Source organism: Chrysemys picta, chromosome 1 (genome assembly GCF_011386835.1).
Source record: "Chrysemys picta bellii isolate R12L10 chromosome 1, ASM1138683v2, whole genome shotgun sequence".
Taxonomy (NCBI): domain Eukaryota; kingdom Metazoa; phylum Chordata; order Testudines; family Emydidae; genus Chrysemys; species Chrysemys picta.
Genome location: NC_088791.1, coordinates 169,180,129 through 169,202,995, shown reverse-complemented (window position 1 = coordinate 169,202,995; position 22,867 = coordinate 169,180,129). Strand labels below are relative to the sequence as shown.

At 39.9% G+C, this 22,867-nt stretch overlaps 1 protein-coding gene across 12 annotated transcripts in view; it reads left to right on the top strand.

Moving 5' to 3' along the window:
• Positions 1-22,867, top strand: part of POU2F1 (POU class 2 homeobox 1) — a 190,024-nt gene that overhangs the window by 5,002 nt on the left and 162,155 nt on the right. For 5 of the 12 annotated variants that reach the window (XM_065575000.1, XM_065575033.1, XM_065575074.1 and 2 more), the window contains exon 2: positions 21,038-21,212. The exons of 6 other annotated variants lie outside the window; for them this stretch is intronic. The gene's annotated coding sequence lies outside the window, so the exon portion shown is untranslated. Of the gene's footprint in view, positions 1-16,644; positions 16,781-21,037; positions 21,213-22,867 lie in introns of all 12 variants that reach the window. One more of the 12 variants, XM_065575066.1, reaches the window with a different exon arrangement.

The following is a 22,867-nucleotide window of genomic DNA, read 5'->3' as shown; positions in this document are numbered from 1 at the left end:
AGCAGAACTGGAGTCAGCTAATGTCCAGATTTGTCAGATTATTTTTCAGTAGGTCTTCATTAGCATACTACAAATTTCTTATGGGAAAGAGGATGTTAATGAATTGCTAATGGCTACTTGTATTAATGAATTTGAGGCTACTAGGCAATATTGTTTAGTGATTAAGCACTAGGTTGGGATCCAGGAATTTCTGAGTTCCATTCCTGGCTCTGTCACTGAGTTGACTTGCTATGTGACCTTAGACTACATCTGTAAAATGGGGATAATAAATACCAGTCTCTCAGAGATTTTGTGGCGTCAGAGAGGAGATAATTCGTTAATGTTTTGTACAGTGATTTGAAGATTGAAGTGCTATGTAAGTGCCAAGTTTTATTAATAGTTGTTTTTGCCTTTCTGCTTGAAGGGAGACCATCAAATTAGTAATTACATTTTTGTGTGGAAGTTTTTTGGCCTTTTAACATGTCAGTCCTCCCCTAAGATATATCATCTGAGAAGTTTAAGAAAAATCTTACTGTTTTTTTCAGTTTGTTTACTTTGTGTATCTGACTACATTTTCTGTATAATCCGCTTCATCATATCCCCATGTATATACTCAGTTAAATTGTATATTCACTAAACTTTTTTCTTAAAAAGTCTCACCATTAATACCCCCCTGTGCATCTCCTCCAATGGTAGCAATAATGAGAGTGCTAGTATGAATAAGGTGCTGGTGGCTGTCAGAATTTTTAACTACAGTGTAATATGTAGACCTGCTTTAAGTAGGGTTAGACAAAACAGATGTTTAAAGACAAATCTTTAGTGGCACCTTGGTTGCACTACAGCTACTAGTGTCAGGAATCTTTATGAAAAAAGGTCTGATGTAGACAAAGACCTAATTGGCTTCCTGCGTGCAAACATCTTTCACACAGCAAATTGGAGAGAGAAACCTTTGTTAATAAAAAAAGAAAATGAGATTGCAAAAATCACAGATTGGCAGGGGGACTTAGGTGTAGTTAGTATCTCTTTCTTTAAAATTGACTAGATAAAGTTGCCAACTAGCTTGCTGCATTTAACCTATTTCAGAGTGATTTTGTTCATATATAAATCATGCATCATCGTTAAAGCTTTCACTCATCATGTACTTTTGTTGGAATTTGAATTTCCTTAATTATACTATATGTGAAGTAGCTCAGATTTTTTTAAAACTTTATTTTGAAATCACGAAACGTATACTGTAGAGCTTAGAACAGTGTTTTGGAGAAGAAAGATGTATACAGATAATACCTTGAAATGGTAAGCATTGTAATATTCAGATTTTTTTTAAATAGACAAAATCCTGTTCATTGAGGTTGGAGACTTACCCTAATTTTACTTGCCTCTCTCAGGTTGAAAGACTAGTATGAGGCACTGTCCTCTTTGCAGCAAACTGCCTTGCCATTTGTTCCTCCTCTGATTGTTTTATTTCAAAATAGCATGCAATTTACTAATTTGTGCCTGACCATGCTAATGTAAAGTAGCAGGTTTGTACAACTTGGATTTTGTCAAGGGGAGGAGCATGTGATAATGGTAGAAATGACTCAGTCATCTCATGAATTAGTCATTTCTGTATTATTAGTTAATCATCTCTTGAATAAAAAATGTGGTTTAAGTTTATTCCAGGAATCCTACTGCAGAGGTTCCTTGCAAAGTGTATTTTAGTCACAATTCTGTTTCTTACCCTGCTGATCTCTAGCACCAATAAGGGTATTATTTTCATTTTCATTTGTCTATTTCTTATGGAAGCTGAAACTGTATAAAAAAAAAACTTGAATTCTGTTTTTTTAAGGCGCCTTGGGGTATCTGAGGAGCAGCGCACAGCTTGGTGGTGCCAGCAAACAACTTCACTGCAAATACTGCTAGCACTCCTCTTCTCTCTCCCCCCCCCTTCCCCCTCCTACTTCTGTATTTCTTACAATTGCTCTTTTCCTGGTCTGGAAAGAAAGCTACATCATTTAAAAATGTGGGACTAGTCTGTGGTGCATCTTATTTCAAGACCAATGTAAAATTCACTAAGATGGAACTGAAGTGCACAACTTAAACATTTATAACTATTTGAATAGCTCAAGGGGATATGAATGAACAAATGGAGTTTACCGGTAGGTTTCAGTCATCCTTATATTGAAGTTTGGGCCTCTATTATCATTGACTTGTTCTCACACTTCTTCAGAGTGTTTTAGACAGCTTGTGATGAGAAATCTTGGAATTCTGAGGCTTTAGGACCATCTTTCAAGATTCTTCAGAATCTAAGCTTCTGAGTACTTAACACTGGGTTGGGAGCCAGGTGCTTCCGATTTCCATTGCCATTTCCGCACACCATGTCTCTTTATGGCTTTGGACAAGTTGAGCATACATGAGCCCTTAAACAAACAAATAAACCTCCCACTATTGCAGTACTGTTTGGTGCAGCTCCAACAGGGGTTCTCAACCTTTTTTTTCTGAGGACCCCTCTCAACATGCTATAAAAACTCTAGGGCCCCGCAGGGAGTAGGGGGATAGAGGGCTGGGGGTGGGCCCTCGGGCATAGGCATAGTTTGGCTTCTTCTTTAGGTGGGCAGAGGACGGTGGGGCTTGGGTCAGCTCCACACAGCAGGGTCCAGGAAGGCAGTGCCATCTCCACTCCCAACTCACCTCAGCAGGTCATACAGCCTGTCTGGGTTGTGTGTGTGGTTAAGCTCAAAAAGTTTGAAAATTGCTCAGGGTACAGGGAGGGGGTAGCTATGACCTGTGTGCAGGCAGGGGCGTAGCTCAGGGTGCAAGGAAGGTGTAGCTAGGGGTTGTGTGCGAGCAGGGGGGTAGCTCAGGATACAGGGAGGGGATACTAGGGGCTGTGTGCCAGGAAGGCTCCCCTGTGGTCACAGCTCCCCAAGGGCTCTGCTGGCCACAGAGCAGGGTCCCCCTGCCTAGGCAACTCTTACCGGCTGCGTGAGCTGAGGAGCAGCCGCAACCCTGGGCACCAACAGCACATGGGGAATGCCCTGGCTTCCTGCTCCATGACACCAGCCAGAGCAGCAGCTGCCTGCACTGCCTGACTGAGCTTTCCACCTCCGATGTGGCCAGGGGGTGGGAGTCTTGGGGGTGGGGAGAGGAGGAAGGTGTGTGTGTGGAGCTGCCACCCCCTGCTCTGGCAGTGCAGTGGGAGGGGGGCGCCTGGGCTCTGGGTTTCAGCCGTAGGGTCCCTTAGCCACCCAGGAGGTCGTGGACCCCCAGTTGAGAACCACTGTGCTAGAGTAAACAAGATTCCAGCAGCTGCTATATTAAACCACCACATATCAGATCCTTCCCAGAGAAGGTCTAGATGACATGATGGTAGAAACTGTTGGTGGCCTGGCTGCGGAGGTTAGTGCAGAGATTCCCCTCTCCAAAACAAGCTAGAGGGGAGACAGCATAAGGAACACAGTCAACCTGAAGTCTTTGCAGTTTTCACCAAACTGAATAAGATCAGTCTTGAAAAATATGCTTCCAAGTCCCCCACCAAATTAATTTTTCTGACCATGTCTTCCTGGCTTCTAAACCCACACAAATAGGAGCAACATACAGGGCTGGTAGGAGGCATTGTAGGTTGTGCACATTTTCCCCCACCCTGAGACTAGATAATAGAAATTCTGTTCTGTTTAGGTTCTTATACTGCGCTTATCACTGTAATATCTCAGAATGTTCCAATAGTGCATTAAGCAGCATGATACACATTTGTCACATGTTTGTGTTCCCCTCTCCTCAGGAATGCAGTGGAATGTCTTGTTTTGGTAGGGTTTTTAAAATATATATGGTTTGTTAGAGAAGACAAGGTCAAGGAAATGTGCCTTGCACTTAAAACAGAAGGTGGCATTTCTCCCACTATGCCTCCACTTCCAGCCAATTCCCAGTGCTCTCTAGGCCCTGTGTACAGGTCCTGGGATGTCAGTCTTCATTGTCCACTGCCTAGTGCTCATCGACTCTTATGTTGGGGTCCAAGGACGAAGACATCCCTCCTCCACCCTGCCCATCTCCAACTCCATTGAGGAATTGCAAGACTTCCCCTCCCCCACCAGCTGCTTTTTACCTATTTTGAAAAAGGGGCTAAAGTGGTGGAAACTCCATTTCCTGCTCTGGAAAGGTCTCCAGCCCTATGAAGAGGTAGGTGTGTGTGTGGGGGGGAAGGGTTCAACCACCATTGCTGCTTCTGTCCCTATAGAAGGGACTTGTGGTGGAGACTCCAGACCCTGCTGCATCTAGCTCCATGAAAGGACCCTGTGGGTTTTAAGTATGTTCTGGAATTGTGATACAATATAGGATGTCAGCAGGGGCTTAGCACAATTCTAGAACACAAATATTTAAAGCTGTTTCCTCTTCTAATTGTGAGGATAACTTTGATACTGTAAAATGATGCACTTTGAGTCTGCAGATAGACTAAAATGACTCTGGTACTGAGAGGTAAGAGCTTCCTCAGTTTATCTTAATGTGATGTTGAATTTAGGTCTTAGTCTGCTGTGTTGTGGAACCCAATTACCACAGAGTAGTGCCTGTGTAGTTGGGGCTGATCTGTGTTCTGAAATTGTACTAGTCCAATCTCATAGCTCTATTTGTGAATCTGACTAAAACATGATTTGTCCTGTCCTTGTTGGAGAACTACTGCATTGTAATGTTGTCCTCAATACGATAGTTATAACTTCAAACTGGACCTAGCTATGGGTCTTGCAACCTGATTTAATATAAATACTTTTACACTGAAGCTTAAGTGTAGGTCTAAGTAAATGGTAAGTAACTGGTTTTTTTCTGCCTGTGAACTTAAGTTTTGAATAGTTGTGGGCAGTAAACTTTGTAGCAACAAAATGAATTAGCTTATGAAGCACACAATGACCCATCTTGTCTTGCAACTTGTAGAATGATAGTATCAGAGGGGTAGCCGTGTTAGTCTGAATCTGTAAAAAGCAACAGAGGGTCCTGTGGCAGCTTTAAGACTAACAGAAGTATTGGAGCATAAGCTTTCGTGGGTGAATGCCCACTTCATCAGACGCAAGTAATGGAAATTTCCAGAGGCGGGTATAAATCAGTATGGAGATAACGAGGTTAGTTCAATCAAGGAGGGTGAGGTGCTCTGCTAGTAGTTGAAGTGTCAACACCAAGGGAGGAGAAACTGCTTCTGTAGTTGGATAGCCATTCACAGTCTTTGTTTAATCCTGATCTGATGGTGTCAAATTTGCAAATGAACTGGAGCTTAGCAGTTTCTCTTTGGAGTCTGGTCCTGAAGTAGAAGGATAGTCCTTCACTAGTTAAGTTTTTGATTAGTGTTGTAAGCCTGACCGTGACCCAATAAGCCCTTTCTAACTTGGTCAAATCTAAACCAATCTGCTTGAAACTTCTTGTGTGTGATCCTCAGTCAGAGCTAAAAATTGAGGGAAATGGGAAAAATCAGTTATTTTTGGAGTGATATCTCAAAAATGACTTGACTCAGATACTCCATTTTGGTTTACTAATCTGAGGATTGATGGTTTTAAAGTATTTTAGGGAGATTCAGAGGTTAGTTTTTGTTATTTGTAGGGCCCTAACAAATTCATGGCCATGAAGAACGCATCACGGGCTGTGAGATCTAGTATTTTGTGTGCTTTTACCGTACCATACACATTTCACGGGGGAGACCAGCCTTTCTCAAATTGCGGGTCCTGACCCAAAAAAGAATTGTAGGGGGATCACAAGGTTATTTTTTGTGGTGTTGCCATCCTTACTTCTGTGCTGCCTTCAGAGCTGGGTGGCCGGAAAGGAGTGGCTGTTGGCCAGGTGCCCAGCTCTGAAGGCCGTGCCCCATCAGCAGCAGCGCAGAAGTAAGTGTGGCAATACCATACTACACCACCCTTACTTCTGCACTGCTGCCTTCAGAGCTGGGCAGCCAGAGAGTGGCAGCTGCAGACTGAGGGCCCAGTTCTGCAGGCAGCAGTGCAGAAGTAAGGGTGGCAATACCATACCATGCCATCCTTACTTCTGTGCTGCTGCTAGCTACGGTTCTGCCTTCAGAGCTGGGCTCCTGGCCAGCAGCTTCCTCTTTCCAGATGCCCAGGTCTGAAGGCATCGCTGCTGCCAGCAGCAACACAGAAGTAAGGGTAGCAGTACCGCAACCCCCCCTTTTTGGGTCCGGACCCCTACAATTCCAACACTGCAAAATTTCAAATTGAAATAGCTGAAATCATGAAATAGACCATTTTTAAAATTCTATGACAATGAAATTGACAAAAATGGACCATGTATTTGTTAGGGCCTTAGTTATTTGGTATAGTAAGCTCTTCAGGGCAGGGACTGTCTCTCACTGTGTGTTTGTTCAGGTCTAAGCATGATGGATTGGTTACTGCCATAATACAAATAATGAATAATAATGATTGGTTTTGGTCAACCTCTGAAAACATGCATGTACAAGATAGACTTCTGTCATCCTCCCCACTCCCATCATTTGCATTTATGTGAAGGTGGGCACAGGTTAGATTATTTTACAATAAGACTAAATACTTAATTCATATGCAACAGGGAAGATGTATGCTTCCTTCATGTGGGATTAGTGAGATGATCCCATGAATAAGGGGGAGAAAAGTAAAGCTAGAAAGGTGGGTAAAGTTAGTGTTGGTTTTGTAACTGGTTTCCAGGCTGTTTGTGTAGGTTTTTTTGAACTCCTGAGTGCTTGACATTCAAACGTTTGTTTTTTATTAACTGCAATGTTCAAACAATAGTTTAAGTTGGTCTGTTTACTACCTTAACTGTATCCTGTTGGGGTGTTTTTGTTTTTGTTTTGGATGGGTGGGAAGCAAAGGATTCAAATATAGGTAGGGACAAGTACAAGAGAAAAGAAAAATTCTTCGTCTAGCTTCTGGTTTTCTGAGGGGCTTGTGGGTGAGGGTACAGTGAAGGAATCGCTGCAGATCTTGCCAAAATTCATGGCAAATATTTGTAGTTCTTGCTGATACTACTTCTCAGAGGTCAAGAGAGGTAATTTAGACCTTCTGAAGTTGAAGATTTAAAAAGAAAATTTTTATACCCAGAATCTTGTGAAGAGATTCTCACTCAACAACTACATTTTAACTATTCTTTTACAAAGGACTGTTTTTTAAAGACTTGGAGTATAGAGGATGACTGATATATTTCCCCATGCATTGCAAGAAAAATCTTAGTGCTTGTTGATGAGTTACTTGCCCAGTTAATCTGTCCAACTCATTCAGATGTGAAACCTTTTCACTGTCCATTGAGATGTTGATCTGAGGTTATCTGCCTGATTCCTGGGTACAGAAATAGTGTATTGTTTTGTATACAGACACTTTAATTCTGAGAACTCCCAGGTAATGCTGTGCATATGAAATTTTTTTTGGGGGGGGAGGTGAGTGGAATTGGCTGTATCTCCGATGTATAACATTACAAACTACATATTTGTGTAATACATAATTTACCTAAATTGTATATATTAGTGTCTTCTCTTATTGAGACACTATGCCACATCAACTTCTTTCTCATCTTTCTTGGATTATGACGGCCGCATTTTCTTCCATTTCGGCAATATGTACAAATATACTTCAATGTGAGTTTTCACCACCACACAGGTCTTCCATTCCAGAGGCAGTAACTGCAGGAAAATACTTGGAAAGATATGTTTACTATTTTACCTTCACTGGGGGGGGAACCCAATTCAGCCATTTTCTTAGAATCTGTAGTCAAGTGGTTCTTAAGCACTTTTCATGTTGTGGACCACTTCTTAAACTAGAGATTTTCATGAGGACATCTTCCTTGCACTGGCTGTAGTACTTGATTATATGAAATATTTGGTTATGTGAAGTACTTGCAGAGTGTTGAACGTAAACATGAAAGCAAGCTTTAAAGCAATGGGGAACAGCTGCTGGCTACCATTTCTGTCCTTCAAACACCCCACTTTCTGTTCTGTCCCAAAAACGTGTAGTATTACACCAATGAGAGGTTATAAACAGGATTTCCATTCATAAGGATAGTGTTGGCCAGTGGTTCTCAAACTTTTGTACTGGTGACCCCTTTCACATAGCAAGCCTCTGAGTGTGACCCCCTTATAAATATATTTTAAAGTGTTTTTAATTTAACACCATTATAAATGTTGGAGGCAAAGCGGGGGTTGGGTTGGAGGCTGACAGCTCATGACCCCCATGTAATAACCTTGCAACCCCCTGAGGGGTCCCGACCTCCAGTTTGAGAACCCCTGGTGTAGGGTAAGAGGTCTGGTTGCTTTAGAGCAGTGGTTCCCAAACTGGGGTTCGTGAACCCCTGGGGGTTCACGAAATGTTACAGGGGATTCTCGGGAAAAAATTCCCTAATGGCGGACAGAGCTGCCTTAGGGACCCCGAGCAGCATGGGACCAGGATCCCGGAGCCCCTGGACTTCCAAGAGCTAAGCAAATCAAAGCAAGCACATCTATCACACTGAGGAGATTTAAACTTTAAACTTTCCTTAGAAGAAATGGAAAGGGAAGTGGATATTTTTTGCTGTTTTTAAAATTAAATAGGCAGCTAATATTGTTTTTAAAATTATTATGAAGAACAAGTTTAAGCTTTGTTGTAACGTGTGTTGTTTGCTTGAACTGCTCATAGGGTGAGCAGATGAGATGAAGAAAATATTGGGACACTGGGGTGGGGGGCAAAAAAAAAAAAAAAAGCCGGCGCAAAATATCGGGACACAAATTGCATTCCGACCGATCTCTGGGACAAACAGCTCAAAATCGGGACGTCTAGTCACCCTAACTGCTCAAAACTTGAATGCTTGTATAAGAGGAACTCTTTGAGTTGGCTTCTTAGATACCTTCATGCTGTTTCACATCTGATATTTCTTGATAAAACATAGGAGCCTTGTCTTATAACAAGCTTATTCAAAGTGATACAAGCTACGAAAGTGAGATCTTGGAAGAGTGTTGCCATTTTCATAATATAATAAAAATACTGTAATGATAAATAATAATAGTGTGTAATAAGCATGTAATAAAAACACATTTTATATTTGCAAGATCACTGCTTTTATAATTTATTCTCAGGTAAAGGAGAAAATCCCTGGAAATATTCTTTTTTTGGAGGGGGTTCGCGAGACTTGACATTTTGGTGAAAGGTTGTTAAAGTTTGGGAACCACTGCTTTAGAGTTTGGTTCTGTCCTCCAGTTTTGGTGCAGTCAGTAAAGTTGATCACAGTTGAAGTAGCTGAAAAAGGTATAATGCAGGGGGCAGAGAGGTGTTTTTTAATTTTTTTAAACATTTTTTTAGTTTAATTGGTAAATAGCTCTGGAAACCTGGACTGACCAAAGGGGAAACATTACTGCTTGCGTGTTTTAACTGCTTTGGTCACAACAAAATATCTGTGACCACCTAGAAATGTTTCTTGGCCCAACAGTAATCCTTGGATCACTGCGAACCACTGCTGTAATAACAGTCTTGTATTCTATCAGTAGATCTCAAAACACTTTACAAAAGAGATAGGGAATAAAAATATCCTGTTGTACAATGTTAAAATTCTGTGATTTAAAATGCAGGTGTTATATAGGTGTAGGTAAGTGTAGATGAAAACCACACAGAGCTTCCACTTCCCAACACTTGCTGAAAAATGTAGGATCTCATTTATTCAATTTAACTTTGATACACACTCGGAATTGAGCAAATGAACATCTGAAATCCTACATTTTCATTGCTTTTCCCTTCATGAGCTGGGGCTAGAATCAACAGACATCTGTGATTGCAATATCAAATGTGACTTTAGTTTTGTGTGTGTAAAACTAATACCTATCCTCTGATCAGAAACTTAACTGTGACTAGCTCTTACTGCTAAATATCACTGTCAAAGCCAAAGCCCTAAGCATGATTCAAAAAGACTAATTCTCACTTTTACATGAACACACTTCAAGGGTTTGTAAATGTGAGAAATTGCTGGTAGCAGGTATTTTACATGTGGCATAGGAGGTGGCTATACTCAGAAAACAGATTTTGGTAGTTGTGCAGATGAGAACTATGCTTCAGCAGTTCTCATAATCTTGCATATGTAATGTATTGTGCTAGGCAAGTGCTTTTTGAAAACATGTCTGATATGTAAGGGCCCTGCCATGGTCCAACTAAATAAAGGACTATGGCTCAGAACCTGGAACATGTGCTATATGGCAATCGTAACTTGACATTTCATCTGTTGGATATGTTGAAATACCCAAAAACTGGAAGAGGTTTTTCTTTTAAGTTCTTGCATCTAAGATTCAAGTCTTACAGGGTACTTCTGAAAATGTGACTATGTTGACTTCCTTAGGAGCAAAGTATAAGTAGAACTATTCTTTTGTACTTTAATAAAAGTTGAACAGGTGCACTCTTCAAAACACTTTCACTTCTGGAAAAACTTCAGTTTTTTATTAGACCATTTTTCATTGTACAACAAATGTGTATATACACTTCAACAGGCCTTTTCTATATGATTGAGCATTTAAAAGGAGTCTTACACTGGGCAAATAAAATAGGAGCTATACAAAAGGCAGCTTACCTTTAGTAACATCCTATGTTCCCTGTTTTGTTGAAGATTTGTGTTTTGAATAAGAACATTTCTTCCATTGCAGCCCAGCTGCTTCTTGATTCTGCAGTGGAGGCATTATATTGTTTGAGAGTTATTAGTTGTTATGGAGACAGTTGTGATGTCACAAATTCAGTATTATGACTTCACTGCAGGGTCAAGTATTTATTTTAGACTTTTCTGCTGGGCTTATCACCAGAATCAGGCATTTGTACATATTTTTGTGGCTTGTATATTTTAAAGGATTAAAACAGAAAACCTACCCTCAATCATCAGTCTCATTAAAAGGGAGTAAGATTATAAAATTAAAAAACAAACTCAGTCATCCCTTACCTTTAAACCCTCCCTGTAAGTATAAGAAAGTAGAAGTCTAGCATTGTGCCCTGAATGTTAACAAATTGGGGCTATTTCATACCAAGGGACGTCCAAGTAGGTTGCAGATGAGGAGAGAGAATACTTGGGACTCCCTTCATAATTCAAGTAGACAAGGATTGCCTGAGGTGACAGCAATTCAGGTATTGTTGAGGTTGTGAAAGAGTGCAGGGCACAGACCTGTTATCTTGCTCCTCCCAAGAGTTTCTTCAGTGATGTCTTGACACTCTTAATTCTGCTTTTTTCCTATCCAGTTCAAGAATTCTCCTAGTGCCACCACAAGAGTTTGTACACACAGGGAGTTATACTAGTATAATTATGCCAATAAACTTCCTACGTAGACAAGCCTTTAGCATTCTGGTGTTTTGTCTGTCCTTATACTTCAATTTTTTACTGAATAGTACTCTTCCTTTTGTCATTTGCAGGCAGCAGAGCCAACTGTGTAAAATTGGCCTCTTTATCTTGCCATCTCCTCTGCTGTGTGATGATTGTCACAGGAGAAGCATTTGCTGGACATGTTCCAAATTTTTTTCTTTCAAGCTATGGTCTAAATACAGAAGTTGTGCCATTTTTAAAAAAGATTTAGTTTAGCTAGTACAATCCTCTGTGCTGAATGTCTCTATCTTTTAACAGTTGGGTTATTGGTTTAACTTGGCCAGTGGAATTTCAGTGTGTAGACACAAGCTAAGTATATTGAAAGCCAGACCAAGAAGTGAGGAAATGCTTATTTCTTCTACAGCTAATCACTGCAGAGTCTGTCTGCATGACCTGCGTTGAGCAAGCGTCTCCCATTTGATGGGATTAGAACTAAATGACCTCATTCTACACACACTACCTGTTCTGATGAGGAAGGAGGGGAGGAGATTTCCAGAAGCAACCAGTACTCAATCTGAGGAGGTGGCTATGGACAACCAGTGAATGAGGTGAAATAAAATTAAAAGAATAATTAGAACTTGGAAAGAGTAAGGAGCTGCTTCTGTTGTGACTTCATTTGTGGAAGTAGAGAGAGAAAATGAGAGCAAATCCTTGCTCATGTTTATCTACTTGTCAGATATGATGAATATCCAGGAGCGAGTCAAATTCTGGCAGGTTGGATCTGGAGTTAGAACATTGCTGATTGACGTTGCTCATCTGTGGAATGAGGCAATATTGGTCTGCTTACAGGGCACACTTCAAAACTCATCTATTTGGAAATGCTTTTCCGTCATATCTAAGGGCAAATCTTCATTGGAATGTTTTGCCGGCATAGCTATGCCAAATAAAAAAACCCTTGTTGTAATTATTATTTGAAAAGTACTTATTCCAGTATATTTTATGCTGGTTGGGGAACTAGTATATGCTATACTGATATAAGCACTCTTATTCTGACATAACTGTGAGTCTTCACTAGAAAGGCTTTGCTGATACAGTTGTATTGGTATAGCTATAGTGGCAGAGCCTCCTAATGGAGACGTAGTTTATGCTGGCATAAGGCTATCTGTTGCTGATATAGGTAAATCCCCTCTTCGAATGACATCATCTCTGTTGGCAAAAACTTTGTAGTGTAGACTAGACCTTGATGTTAAAACAAACAAATAAGCATTGCTTCCTGGCAGCTAGGAAGGATGAAGAGCAGAATCCTCTATGAAGGTCATTATAGTCTGTGTATTCAAATCTAATTTACCTGCTTAGTGTTTAGAGACGGGCATTAGAAAAAAAACCAGGTGATTAAAGGTCACTATCTGTATATGCATCTCAGCATTATCAAAATTACCAAGTAAGAATTCTCTTCGGTCCCATGAAGACCAGGTCTTTCAGTCCCCAGCAGTATTTGAATCTGAGGCTGCTGCACCTCACAAGTGGCACTATGGCAGTTGGTGCAAAGACTGTTTGGGATTATGTGAGAACTGAAAGTTCTGGGCTGCGTATGATTGAGCAATAAACAGTGCAGGTTGTTCCTAAGAACTAAAAAGGAGCACGCAGAGGACCTGGATTATTGGAAGTATAGAGGTGGCACTGAAAGAAATTTGTGAGAAGATGGCTAGAGACATTGTGCAAAGTTTGTGTGTAATAAGATGTTAACAACACACACAATGAGAGGACCAAACTGGAAGAAGGGTGGAAAAAGCAGAGATTGTGTCAACATGGGCTCCCACTCCATTAAAAATAATCCCTTTTGGGAGGATTCTGTTTTAACAGCAGTGTAGTTCAGAAATAGACATCACATTAGCCAGTGTTATGGGTGGGAAGAAAGCATGTGCAGGATCACTACCTAGATGATCTCCTTTGGCTGTTAGGGGCATTTGGAGTGGAGAGTGAGGAGAGCATTGGAGGATCAGGCATCTGATGCTTCAGCAAAGATTGCTTCCTTTCTTGATCACCAGCACCAGCAGTAGGGAAACAAATTGAAATTGTCTCGGTTTCACACTGCTACTTGTGAAGCACAGTGTGAAGAAGTAAATAGTACATCTGGAGCCTGTGGTCAGAAGGGGAGACACAAACCTTGTTTGTGCAAGGAAAAACTGGAACCTGTATTACAGTTGCCACCGGTAGTGCAAGTGCACCAGTTGGTAGCAATGGTTGTAAGTGCTTGTCTGAGCAAGGCTCAGGCATTTTAACTATTTTGTTATGTGAATCTAGTGGCAAATCAGATTTTCTTTACATGGTGGTTAAAAATGGCTGAGACCTATTGCCAATTAGTGCTAATATAGCTGCATTGGTTCTGCCAGCTGCTGCTATAAAGATTCCCCGCTATCCCCTGGAGTAGATCCACCGAAAGAGAGTGCAAGTGGAAAGAGCTGAGAGATGTGTAGATGGAGATATGACTGACTTGCAATGGCATTACTTTAGAGTCCAGGTTCAAGTTTGGTGGTTTTTCCCTATGCAAGCTAAAGTTGGAAACACTGCCTGTGAGTCTCAGCCCCTGGAGGAAGGATATGTCTTGGCAGTTCTTCCGCCAACTGACTGTGGCTAACTGAAGGAGCATAATCCTGAGGGAGGCAGCCCTAGCTCTCTTCAGCCACTGCAATGTATGATGTTTACCAGAGAGTGTTTAAAAGGAAAGAGTAAAGCTTGAAAAGTTACTGTATGCTACTAGCTAAAGGCCATCGTAAAGAATGATGGGATGGGAGTCATCAGTAAGATCCAGAAGCAGTGCCTGGTGAGAATCCCAGCCTCCAGCTGAACCCTGCTCAGTGGTCTCATCTTTCCTATCAATCTCTTGTCAGTTTCACTGCTGTCTACTAGTTTGAACATCAGCAATCAAATTGACCAGAGTCTTGTTAACTATGCTCTGCTGCTTCTTGGGAAAGCTGTGAGCAGTAACAGAGGTATTGGAGTTGTCTCTGTAGGCTAGGGAGGACAATTGTTTTTCATTTTGTATGGTTTAAATTTATTTTATATTTGGAATGTTTTCAAGTATTAAGGGTTAGAAACTGATATGTTAACATCAAAGCTTAAATTCTGCAGAAATTGATGCCATGTCTCTTTAGTCATCAGTGAAAGCTTCCTGTTCACCAGTGGCAATAGGTAAAACTCTAATTCAATAGTTGATTAAATTGGTAGTTGAAAAAATAGGGCACTGTATACCAAATTACCAGCAATGGTGTGAAAATAAAGATTTATTCTTTTCTCTGGTTTGTTAGACAGAATAACTGACACTTATTTGATTCATAATGTTTTGTTGCCAGAATACATTTCTGACACTTCTTGAGTTTAGCTGTGTAATGCAATGTCATAATTGTATTGCAGCATATTACTTTTATTATCGCTAATTATCTTTCACTGACCATGTCACCTAAGGGTGTTGCATGGGTACCTTGCTTACTTACTGTCTCTGTTTCAATTTTGGTGTTGCATGAATTAGTAGGGTGACCAGATATGTTTCGGTGATAACCATGAGACTAAAATTGCTCCAGTCTGCTTGAATTTGGTATAAATTGAAGTCCCTATTTTAACACTAAAACAATACTTTGCTGCATTTCCAGATTTCCATGGAATGGAAAAGTTCATCTCATGAGAAAAGTCAGTGATACTTTTCTTGAACACATTGATGTAGAGAGCTGGCCTTTTTCCTACTGGCATTAAATGGTCCTTACTAAAACAGAGCTTTATAATTTTCAATTGAAATTTAAGATGAAAAATTTTCTCTATAGCAATGCATATTATACTGCTCCAAAGCACAGTAGTAGTAGAGCAGTCTCCCCTTGATGGTGTAATCGTCAAGGATAAGCAGCGAGTTCTATACTAGGATGTCATCTATTCAAATAGGAAAGAGGGAGTTTCTGTTCAAATAAAACATGGAGGATGGGAGATATAACCCATGTTTGGATGAAGACTGTTTTTATGTAAGTGGGCTTTGGATAAATGGGGTTCAGTTGAGACCACAATTCCCTGAGGTACTCTGAACAAGTTTAAAAACAAAAATAAACTTTACCTAAAGATGATAGAAAATTTTTCTCCACATACATACTCAAATAGGATAATTTCTCAATTTGAAAGAAAAATCTTCCATAGTTTTCAGGAAAAAAATGATGTGATCGAGCACCTACCGTACTTGAATAAATTTGAAAAATATGCATATCCCTAACTCTGATTTTCAGGACTTAGTTTCTGTGAGTTAAGTTCCACAAGGTAGGTTGTATGAAAGGGTTGTTGAGTTATTTTGTTTGGTTATCTATTTTTAAAATTTCTTCTGTTCATTTGAGTATCTTAGGATCTAGCTCCTGTTTTTTCTTTTTCTCCTGTTTTTACTGAAACATTCTGCTTTGGAGAAGACATGGGGAATGGAATTGTCAGGGGAGGGAAACAAGAAGAGGAAACTGAGGAGAGAAATGAAGTGTGTGTGTGTGGAGTGGGATAAGTCATCAAGAAGGGTTAGAAAAAACAAAAACTGTAAGAGGGTTAGGAAAGAGAACTGGGAAGGAAGAGAACACAATGTACGTTACTTGTAGCCTGTAAATAATGCAGTATGTGAGTGGACTTTATATGCTACTTTACTGTAGGCTGCTTTGGGGAAGAGAGAGAGGAGTGAATGATTGTCTGGTCATGGTTTATCTGGGGTAAATTCTTCTTGAAAGAAGAAAAATTAATAGCTACAGAAAGAATATCTAAGAATGAAATGAGATACGGGAGGAGAGCCTGTATGATCCCTTTGTCATAAGCATTAATAATTGATAGTAGAACAAGTACATTAAGTGGAGTACTAGAAGGGGGCTGATTTCAAAATTTTTTTAGGGATAACTCAGACAATCTTACCCAGATCCGAGCTGAGTGTCTGTTACTGGCTGAAGTCTCTAGAAGGCAGAAAAAAACAGGCAGAAAAGCACGACAGCCACACTTCATCCCTTTTAACAATGACAATTTCCTGTTAATTATAGGATGGTGGTGATAGGAATATATTCAGCCAAATTTAATAGATATACCGTGCAAGGATGTTCTCTTTAAAAAGAAAATTGCCCATAGTTCCTATGTAGAGGCACACCATTCTACTGCAAACTGTTATATTTGGGGCCCTGTCTATAGAGCTGGTACTATATCAAAATCTTAAGTGTGACTTGGGCAGAAAAGTGGCCCTCTGTCATGAAAAATTACTTTCTAGCACATGCATTTCCCCAATCTACATTTGAATGGATTATCCCATGCACTCTTCACTGGTGGACAAGAAGTGAAAAATCTGTGGAGGTCTGTCAGATTGTCAGAAGTTAAGGCTGTCACTGCAGATGAAAGTCCCCTGAAGGCTTTGAGCTGTATGGCTTTTTTTTTTTTTTCCAGATGGGCACTCCAGCTTGTGAGACTTGGTTTTATGATATGGGGATTGACTAGAGACCTCCAAACATCTTTTCAACAAGAGAGCATGGCATGATTCCTTCATATCTGGATTTGGGATGAGGGAATATTTCCTAATTGGGTAAACAATGTTCCAGTCCCAGATGTATCTGCTCGCCCACACCTTAATGTTTCAGTTTTGGCTCTATGTTGCAGTTCATGTCATGCTATATTAGAATGTCTTTAGAAACTACTCTTTAATTGAAGGAATTAGATCATACTCTTTCACTGTTACTCTGAGTGAGATCATCACCACCATCATCATCAGATCATCCAATGTCTGTGTTGCCAGCCTGGATCTTTTTCAATGCAGTTCATCACACTGAAGCCATGTTAACAACTTGATCCTGAAATTGCCATGTACGCTACAATAGTATTCAACCTACCCCTCAGTAAAATATTCTTGAAAATTTGTATTACTGATTTAAGGCACAGTTCTGTTGCAATATTCTGTTTTCCTTGCATCCATGAAAAAGAAAATCCATAAACTGCTTGGCCAAAGCATATACCACAGAGTTTCCAACTTTCTTCTTAGTTTAAAAAATAATCTGCGTGCTTGAATTCTGTTTTATGCTGCTGATGTGGCTGCAGATACCTTTTCTTTTCAAAGTACTTCCACTCAGTTGGATCTGTATCTTTCTTCTGCAAATGAACTCCTCTTCAGTAGAATGGTTGATGATTTCTCCTCCTCAGTGTTGGCATGCAGTTCATCCAAGTGTCAGTGGTTTTCATAGCTGCATTTAATGTGTGATTAGAATTTTCTCATGATGGAAAACTTCTGAAACTGATTTGAAAACATTCAGCAAGTCAAGCAAAAAATGAATATAAATTTCAGGCTTCCTTTTCCTTTTGATCATCCTTTGTGTTATACATTAAAAGGTGGCCATCAAAGGAAAAAAGGGAGGATATGCTCTTCTTTCTTTCTTGATATATAAAGGAGGCCTAACACTTCCTCCCCTCCCCCTCAAATTTTTTTCTTTATCACAGGAATTCCCCTTAACTTTTTTCATCTCTTGAGGACTTCCCTCTGACTCACTTCACGTACTCTACCCATTTTCTTTTTTATTTCTTCGATTCTTTTCTATTCAAATACAATCATTTTCCTTTCAAAATCCAACCTCCATTCTAGTTGTTGTTCTTTTGTTTGACTTTTGTTTTCTTTGAAAAGAGAATTAAAGATTGACATACAATTTCTGTGAAACTTTGGTGTAATTAACTGCCAAAAGTAAAACCATGCAATAAACATAGGCTCTACCTTGTGCTGTATGTCTTATCGCAGGCCCATACATGTTTTTTTCTTTACTGCTACTAAACTAATCAAGTAATGATGTGAAATGTGCACTAGATTTTTCCTTTCTTTGCTTTGCTTCCTTTCTCTTCGTACACTTCCAGCGATGTTATCTTTAATTTTAGCCTTTCACAATGTGCAAGGACTGAAACTGTTTCTACACATGGGATGAAGAAAATGAAAACCATAAGGCTAATTAAACCAAATCTATAATGTTTACCTTGCTTGCCCAGCAGGAAAAAATACTCTCTAGATGCACGGGTGTTCAGAAAGTTCTCCAGCACTGTCCAGTAGAAGTTGCACATGTGCCCTGTATGCCCTCAGACTCTCCCTCCTGAGGGCATAAAGGGCAGAGTGACCTCCTATTGTCATTTGGTTCTTTCTGACTGTGTCTTGACAGAGCGATGGAATAACATAGTGTCCCATCTTGTGTCTATTAGTTTATTAATGTAGTTATGGTAAATGTTTTGCTTTTAGTTACTGGAGTTTTTAATATTTCGGTTACCCATTGGTGCAAAAGAAGGGTTCAGTTGTTATACCTGAGTCTCATTCACTAAGGCTCAAGTCTTGTGCATTGTGTAGAACAATCATTCTCCTAACGCAGTGGTTCTCAACCTTTCCAGACTACTGTACCCCTTTCAGGAGTTTGATTTGTCTTGTGTACCCCGGTTCACTTCACTTAAGCTACTTGCTTACAAAATCAGACATAAAAATACAAAAGTGTCACAGCAACTATTAATGAAAAATTGCTTACTTTCTCATTTTACCATATAGTTATAAAATAAATCGATTGGAATATAAATATTGTACTTACATTTCAGTGTGATACTTCAGCCTGTTTTTTTCACTTGTGAGCTTTGTCTAAATCCAGAGTTCCTGCCATTCAGGGCTGAAGCATGTAACTTAGCTTCATGGGGCCACGGGCAACTGCCCTGCTTGCCAGCCCTGCACTTGCAACCCCCTAAACCTGCCCTGCGACACCGCTCCCCCCCACCCCCCAGAGTCACAGTCCCCGGTTGGGAAACACTGATCTAGATGAGTACTCCCCGTAAAACCTCTGTGTACCCTCAGGGATACTGGTTGAGAACCACTGCCCTAAAGGATGGACATGACAAGTGCTTATATTGTTGATGGGAGAGCCATGTACCTTCTAAGTGTGTAGAGCTTTCAGAAAATGTACACATGACTTTTGAGATTCCATCAACAAAATGACTCAGCCATATTGTATATATACATAATACAGCTAAGTTCCAAAGGATATGGATATTTTAGATGATTGGGCCAAGAGATGGGAAATTAATCTAAAGGTGGACAAATATTATGTTAATTGGGGAGCAGACAACTAAGTAGTATGATCTAAATGAAACAGTTCATTAAATTGATTGGGAAACAAATTAGTGCTTTGACATTGGAAATCAGTGTAAGAAAATAGGTGTTAGAAGGACAGAATGCAAAACCAGTTAATGCTTTTATAAGATACTTGTTGATTCACCACTAGAGTACCATATTTACACAGCATGATCTTGTGGTTGAAATCAGGGGTCTGAAAGTTAGCACTTCTGGGTTTTCTTCTAAGTTTTACCACTGCCTCCCTTTGTCATCTTGGACAAGTCTCCTAACCTCTGTATTCTTCAGTTTATCCACTTGGGTATTTTTAAAAAAAGTAAAATTCCATACCTCACAGGGCTATTGAGGTGTAATGTTTGTAAAGTGCCTTAAGATCATTAGGTGAAAGTTGCTATGTCAGTATGTGGTGATGGTAGGATAACAAAGATTATTACAAATTCTTTAAGTAATCTAAATTAAAAATGCTGGATTGAATTCATCCCTGGTGCAACTCCAGTGACAGTTTTTTTTTTTTTTAAATCCACTTTGTTTTTCCTGTCCAGGAAATCAGAAATTCAGCCTCTTAGACATCACCATCTTGAGATTCTATACTTTTTTCTAAACACTTCTGTGTATAATACAGTACTTAATTTATATATTTAATTGAATACTATTCAGGCTGCAGGAACCTTTAGCAGCAGTTTACCCTTTTGATGTGTCAGCTCTTCGAACTTAATCTTTTTTTCTCCTGTTAAACGTTCCATAATATTGTGATATTTGGTTAGTATTGGATATTTCTTTATTGCACATCTTGGAGCCTATTTAAATGTGAAGATTATGAATATTATCAAGCATTGGTGGTAGAAATCTAAATCTGAGTTATTTGTAGTGGACTGTAAGATGTGGGCACTAGTGAAGAAATCTTAATGAAAAGTGATTCAGTTCCTGTATGTTTAATTTCTGGTTAAGAATAAAGCCATGCAAAAACAACACCCCGTTCTTGACCTAAAAAATAGAAACTATAGAAATAAATTCACAGGGCTGGATAAGCCAATAAAGATCACCCAGTGGTGAGTAGGACTGGCTGACTGAGGAGTCACAGTAGTATACTGCCAAATATTACTGGGTCTGAGAAAGGTTTAGGGAAAGTTCATATGAGGCAGCACCTGTTACTTATTTCAGGTAGGGGATTTACAGTTACTTCTGCAATTAAGCCATAATCCTATATTTTGGCAGCACAATGCATTGCATAAAAATGAGTACTGGTATGTCAGAAATCCAACATTAGTCTCACTGAAAGATAAAATAAGGCAGGGTAAGCTAGGAAGGAGTAAATAAGCCGTTATTTAAATAAATGTTAATTAGCAAGTGGTGCATGAAAAATCATCATAACAGTACAAAATAAGACAGCTGTTCCCTTTAGTCCAGTAGCCTTTCTAACTCTCCTTTCCTTTCCTTTCCTTGTCTTAGTGAAGCAGCTTTTTAAAAAATGAAATTGATCCACTAGAAGTTGTATAACTAGTCAAGACAATATGTGTACCTATTTTGTGGTGTAATTGCAAGTAAAATGAAAGGTAAGGAAAATGGAGCCATATTGTCTGATAAAGGATGTATGCTATCTGTCAGCATGTAGTTGGTAACATTACTGTATATTTACTATTATGAGTAGTACTATTTAATTGGGCTTTGTTTTAGATTACATTAATTCCTTTAAATTGTTTATAGGAAGCCTTTGCAGAGTTGCTGGTCCATACATTGCAGAGTTGCTGTCCTGAGAAGCTTGTGTGACATGGTTTGTGACTGGGATGACCTTGTCAAAGAACACAACAATTCAGTTTCCCCCTTTTTTTTGGTCCTTTGGCTTATTGTCCAACTTCATATATTTAAAGTTATTATAAATGTAAGTAAAAATACTTAATACTAGTGGGAAAATATACAATGTAAAATATTAATCTCTCAGCTTTGCTACAGAGTCTTTGGTTATTCAAGGATATAAATCCAAAAGGCCCAGATCTTTAAGCACGTGATAGTGAAACCAGAGTGAGTAAAACAAAAACAGATACACTTCACAGTCCTTATAAATCAGCTAATCAAGAAAGCATCTAAACTCTCTTTTGCAATATTCCAAAAAAAGGACATAGGTAGATCTTCATAATCTTCTTTCTTCACAAGAATACACTAATTATATAAAACTGCAACAGTAAGGGGAAACCAGTTGGGGAGAAAAGACTTATGGTTTGGTTCCCCACCAGAATCCCATATATAGAGGCATGAACTAAGGTGGTGTCAGTGTGCTGATATTACAAAATCTAGATCACATTTCTTTAGTTTACGGATGGTCCATCTCTTATTCCGTCTTCTGCGTTAAATCACGTCTGTGCTGCCTGGCACAGAGCTATACTCATTCATTAGCCCATTCGTTTATAAGCCAACCCCCCAAAATGGATAGGTAAAAATAGCAAAAACTGTATGACCCTTTCACAAGCCGACCCTTTCACAAGCCAACCCTATATTTCAGGGGTTGAAAAACTTTGGCTCCCGGCCGTCAGGGTAAGCCGCTGGCGGGTCGGGATGTTTTGTTTACTTGGAGCATCTGCAGGCATGGAGCCCCTCCGCTCCCTGTGGCCGCAGCGCCACTTCCCGCAGCTCCATTGGCTGGGAATGGCAAACCGCGGCCACAGGGAGCTGAGTGGCTCCATGCCTGCAGATGCTCCAGGTAAACAAAACGACAATGTATTAGATATTCAATTCAATGATTCCATAGAGTTTAAAATCATCAATTTTTGGTGTAGACCCGTTTATAAGCCGACCCCCGCTCTTTGATGCGTCACTTTTTTACCAAAAATATTCATCTTATGAATGAGTATATACAGTAGTTGGTTGAGGTACAACCCAAATAAGACCAGAGGTCCTGTGTGTGTAGTGGGGCAAATACCTAAGGAACTTTCCTTGTGTGGAGGATGTTCTCTGTATTGTTGGGTTTGCCCAATTAAGTTCGGGGCTTGCAGTTTTTGAGTGAATTTTGATAGTGAGATAAACACAGAAGCCTTGTCTTTTGGGCGTGATCAAAATGGCTTTATCCATGGCATGATTGCTACCAGTACAGACTCTGGTTTTATATCCTTAGCTGTAACTGAGACAGGTGGCAACTAGATTGGCATCTTCAGAGGCGCCTGGGGAGTTAAATTTCAGTGGGATTTGGGAGCCAGTGTCCCTTAAACTCCTTTGAAAGTCTCTGCCCTAATCTGGATGAGGAAGTCTTGCGCCCAGCTTTCTTCCTTCTTTCCTCCTCCTCCTGTTCTTTCCCTCAGCTGACTCCATAGTTTTGCTCCTGCCTCTCACAGAAGCAGCATCAGGCATATCAGGCTCATACTCCATTTTTTTTCTGGCCATTGCCTAGTTGGGAGAAAACAGTATGGAACAAAAAGATGAAAAGAAAAGGAGGCAAGAACATGGATGTAAGTCTTTCAGTCTTACATCTGGTACCATTTTGAGAAGAGGGAACAAATGTAATTCTCCCCTCTTCTTTTTCCTCTGAGGCCAGAATGTTTCATC